Below are 6,000 nucleotides of genomic sequence, written 5' to 3'. Positions count from 1 at the left end.
CGATCTTTAAATATTGACTTCCCTTCTGGAACTCCAGAGGCTGAAATCCAATTGATGTTGCTTCGCACTCAAAGCATGATCACACTCAAGAAGATATGAAAAATTCCATGAAAATTCTCCAGTGAATTTTCTCTCATAAACACTCAGAATCTCCTCTGTAAAATTCGTGGCTTGAAGTCCTTGAAAAGATACAAAACCGAATCCCTTTAAATAGAAAGTCTGGAAAGAGTTCTAGTCGCAGTAGGACTCTGCTGACGGTTAGCAACATATGCGAAAACGTGTTCCGACGGACTGCTAACATTTCGCGATAATATCTTTTGTTATTGACTAAACTCTGTTCAAAAGAGTTCTAGTCGTAGTAGGACTCTGCTGACGGTTAGCAACAGACGCAAAAACGTGTTCCGACGGACTGCTAACATTTCGCGATAATATCTTCTGTTATTGACTAAACTCTGTTCAGCTTTCTTCTTGATAAATACCAATCTTCCAGAACTCGATTTTAACCTCAAAGATTTATCTAAACAACACCTAAGACTTCTAGATAGACTCAATATTGTTTAGATACAAATCAATACTTATTTTACATTCATCCAAATTTAATCAAATAATGATAAAATAAACCTTATCATTCATCCAAATTTAATGAAATAATGATAAGATAAACCTTATCATTTAGTCATCTAATCCTAGCCAATTTTTGCCTTTACAAACCTCATTCAGGTGGAGATAGAAACCTATTACACCTTTGACAACACCGCTACAAATGATCCGTGTAGAATACCCTCTATACTTGCAATCACCTTACACGTGGTGATTCAACTATTCCCTGTGTAGAACACTTTCTACACGCACAAGGGTTATACACATCCTTTACTGATACAAGAGCTTATAGTGGGTAGGTTATCAGAAAACACTCATCAATGAGTGAAATAAGAACAATACAGCACAAACTATATCTCTCAAAATGAAAAAGGGTTAAGGCTCAATGCTTAAAGAAGAGAGAATGAAATCTTTGAATGAATGCTGTATGCTCTTGGTGTTGTGAATGTGAAACTCTCAAATGATCTATTTATAGGCAAATGAGACTTCATATTCAAATTTAAAAAGATTCACATGTCAAAGACAACACCATTCACTTTTTCAAAAAATTCAAATAAAAGGTTCTTCTTTTTCAATTGTCAAAGACAACATCATTCATTTTTCAAAAACTTCAAACTTAATCTTTTATTTTTGGCATATGACAAAAGTAGCACACTTTACTTTTCAGAAAATTCAAACATAATCTTTTTACTTTTTGCGTATGACAAAAGGAGCACACTTTTCCTTTTAAAAAATTCAAACCTAATCTTTTTACTTTTTGCATATGAAAAAAGGAGCACACTTTACTTTTCAATTATTTCAAACAAAAACATCTACCTTTTGCATAATTTAAAAAAACATCAATCACTTTTGAAAATATTCAAATAAAACATGCACATGTGAAAGATGACAACCAATTATTTTTAATATTTTCAAAGTTCAAACATTTAATCATATAATGCACATGTGAAAGATGACAATCAATCATCTTTTAAAATTTTCAAATTTAATTTACAAAATATTCATGTACATGTGGAAAATGTATTTTAATGCTTTATGATAAAATATTAATTTTGAGCCTTAATCCTAATTTCAAATTTTTAAGATATTTACAACATTAGTCTATGACTTTAATGTGAACTTGTTCCTTTCTTGCTCATGCTTGTTTCCTTGATGTGCTTGACTCCATTGTGTAGATAACTTGAGTTTGAGACTCCTTTGTTCTTTGAATTCATTTGTTATCATCAAAATCCATGTGTAGATATATAATTAAAAGAAGCTTGAAACCTTGAGTTCAACAATCTCCCCCTTTTTGATGATGGTAAATACTTGATAGAACTTGAAGTCTGTATTAATACTTAAGCTCCCCCTGAGAATGTGCATTATTTTTTCAAGCAATAGTAGAAATATAATTCCAAGCATATATAACAAGTTTAGCAATTCAAACAATGTTAATGTTCTAGTCTAACACTTCTCCCCCTTTTGCCATCATTAAAAAGGATCTGTAGCAAGTAAGTGGATGGAAGAAAATGGTGTGTTAGTAGACACTGTAGATAGTTGAAAAAATAGATCCGTCCGTGACTCGACAAACGTAGCTGGAGATTTGAAAAAATCGCCTGATAAGCGTGGTTGGAGATTTGAAAAAATCGCCTGATGTTGTTGATAAACGAGATTGAGGGCTCCGAATTTCTAAAAAAATATCATTTTCACCGATCAGTAAAAAAATAATATTGCTCTTTGACTTGGATGATAGCTTGTCTTGTTCTTTATGCTATCTCTATAAAATCAGTCTTAAAGTTCATCCAATCCGCACCAAATTTTCTTCTCATCTCTATAACTCATCTGCATTCCTTCAACATTCTCGCTTTAAGCTTTCAATTCTTTTCTGAATGGCTCATTCTTCTAACATTCCTCTGGATTCATCCATGAGGTATTCTACAGCTCAATCTCCTGTCCTTTCTGCAGCTACCATTGGTGCCATGTTGCAAGAAGAAAATAACAATTTGGCTAATAAGTCAGACTTCGATGCTATCTACAACTTGGTGAGTCTTGAGACTCGCTACTCCTCCTCTATAGTTGCTTTTTTCCAGCGGTTATAAGTCAAAAACCATAAGGTTGAAAAGCTTAAAGAACAAATTGTTGTACTTCAGCAAATTGTTCAAGAGTCACACACAAGGGAAGGAATCCTTCGGCAGAAGAATAAACGGTTAAAATCTCTATTGGATTCTTCATTCCGCTTGCCAGTTCCCATCGATAGGGATGACATGATATTGTATGAAGAGAATGAGTGTCTCAAACATGAGACTAAGAACCTCAAGTTTATGTAAAAGTATTTTAAAAAATCTCTATATTTTTATTGACTCTGGTCTATCTTTTAAGAGATATTCATAGCATATATCATACCTATTTCTCTTCTTATCGTACATAATCTATCCTCTGGTAAAGGTTCTGTGAAAATATCTGCTAACTGATCGTGTGTGTTTGTGAACTCTAGTACTATATCGCTCTGCACATGATCTCGAAGAAAATGATATCTTATTTCAATATGCTTAGTTCTAGAATGTTGTATTGGGTTCTTTGAAAGATTTATAGTACTTGTATTATCACATTTGATTGGAATGTGATTATACATGAGTTTAAAATCTTCTAGTTGTTGCTTCATGTAAAGAACTTGAGCACAACAACTACCCGCAGCAACATATTCTGCTTCAGCAGTAGATAATGCAATAGAATTTTATTTTTTACTAAATTAGGAAACTAGTGCATGACTTAAGAAATGACATGCTTCACTAGTGCTTTTCCGATCTATTTTATAACCATCATAATCAACATCTATGTAGCTGATTAGATCGAAAGATGTGTGTTTAGGGTACCATAATCCTAGGTTAATTGTACCACTAAGATATCTAAAAATGCGTTTAACAACAATTAAATGAGATTCTTTTGGAGATGATTGAAAGTGTGCACATAAACACACACTAAACATAATATCTGGTCTACTGGCTGTCAAATATAATAAGCTACCAATCATACCTCGATATACCTTCGAGTCAACTGGCTTACCGATTTCATCTTTATCAAGTTTAGTTGATGGGCTCATTGGTATTCCAATTTCTTTAGCACCTTCCATCCCAAACCTCTTTAATTCCTTAATATATTTTGATTGATTGATGAATTTTTCAATTTTTGCTTGCTTAATTTTGCAATTCGAGAAAGAATGTAAGTTCTCCCATCATGCTCATTTCAAATTCTTCCTGCATAGTCTTAGCAAAAACTTGATACATATTTTCATTAGTAGCACCGAATATTATATCATCAACATAAATCTGAATCAAAAGAATATCATTATTTTCATATTTAATGAAAAGAGTTGTGTTAATTTTTCCTCTTGAAAAACCTTTTTCAATCAAGAAACTACTGAATCTCTCGTACCAAGCTCTAGGAGCTTGTTTGAGTCCATATAGCGCTTTTCTGAGTTTAAAAACATGATTTGGGGAAATATGATTTTCAAAACCTGGAGGTTGCTCAACATATACCTCTTCATTTATAAAACCATTTAAGAAAGCACTTTTAACATCCATTTGAAAAAGTTTGAAATCTTTATAACAAGCATATGCAAGTAGTATTCGAATAGTTTCGAATATTGCAATTGGTGCATATGTCTCATCATAATCGATTCCTTCTTCTTGATTAAAACATTAGTCTATAAGTCGAACCTTATTTCTAGTAATGACTCCAGACTCATCTTTTTTTGTTTCTAAAAATCCATTTTGTTCCAATAATAGTATGACTTTTGGGTCTAGGAACAAGTGTCCAAACATCATTTCTTTCAAATTGATTTAACTCTTCTTGTATAGCTAGAATCCAAGATTCATCAAGAAGTATTTCATCAATATTTTTGGGTTCAATCTGAGATAGAAAAGCAGTATGATTGCAAATATTTCTAAGAGATGATCGAGTACTTACACCTCGTGAAGGTTCTCCTAGAATTTGTTCCACTAGATGATCTTTCACAAATTTTCACTGTTTGGTTGTATCTTGTATTAAATTTTGATGATCTTTCCTGATATTTCCATGTTGAACTTCCTCTATTGTATTCTCTTTGTTGAGATTGAGACTTTTCCCATGTTATTTGTACCTCCTATTTCTTCATCAGTAGATTTCTTGGAGAGTAGAGAATTAGATTCATCAAATACTACATGCATAGATTCTTGTACAGTCAAAGTCTTTTTATTAAATACTCTATAAACTTTACTATTAGTAGAATACCCGAGAAAGATACCTTCATCAGATTTTGCATCAAACTTGCCTAAATTATCTCTGTCATTCAAAATAAAACATTTGCATCCAAATACATGAAAGTAACCAATGTTGGGCTTTTTCTCATTCCAAAGCTCATAGGGGGTTTTATCTAACTTAGACCTTAGCATAACTCTATTTATAATATAACATGCAGTACTTACCGTTTCAGCCCAAAAATAACTAGGCAAGTTGTTCTCATTGAGCATTGTTATTGCCATCTCTTGAAAAGATCTATTTTTCTCTCTATTACCCCATTTTGTTGAGGAGTTCGAGGAGCAGAACAATTATGCACAAAACCATTTTCATCACAAAATGTTTCAATATTTTTATTAACAAACTTTTTTCCCATATCACTTCAGATACTTGAAATAGTATAGCCATTTTCATTTTGAATTCTCTTGCATAACTTGGTAAAGGCATTATGCCCTTTTCCTCTTAGACTTGCAACTCTATTTGGTCCAAAAAGATCCATGTGTATTAGTTGCAATGGTCTAGTACTGAAAATATGTTTCTTGATTTTAAAAGAAGTTTTTGTTTGTTTACCAAATTGGCATGCATCACAAATTTTGTCTTTAAGAAAATTTATTTTTAGTAAACCTCTCACAAGATCATTTTTTGAAAGTTTGGAAATAAGTTTCATGTTGGCATGACCTAGTCTTTTATGCCATAACCAACTAGTTTCATTTTGAGCTGAAAAACAAATAGCATCTTGTGAGGTAATTTCTTCAAAATCGATTGTATAAACATTGTTGTTTCTAAAAGCAATAAAACAAATATTACAATCATGATCATTTAAAATAATGCACTTATTCATTTTGAAAATAACTGTAAATCTTTTATCACATAATTGACTTATGCTCAAAAGATTATGTTTTAGACCTTCAACAAGTAGAACATTTTTTATTATGAGAGAAGATTCATTACCAATTTTACCTATTCCCACAATCTTTCCTTTTGAGTTGTTTCCAAATATTATGTGTCCTTTTTTTTTAGATCTAAGATCAAAGAACTTAGTCTTGTCTCCCGTCATGTGTCTTGAACATCTACTATTTAAAAACCATTTGTTTTTGCTTATGGATAACTTCATGCATACCTACAAAAACAATTAAAATGATTTTT

Source organism: Carya illinoinensis, chromosome 3 (assembly GCF_018687715.1).
Source record: "Carya illinoinensis cultivar Pawnee chromosome 3, C.illinoinensisPawnee_v1, whole genome shotgun sequence".
NCBI lineage: Eukaryota > Viridiplantae > Streptophyta > Magnoliopsida > Fagales > Juglandaceae > Carya > Carya illinoinensis.
Note: the sequence above shows the minus strand (reverse complement) of the source record.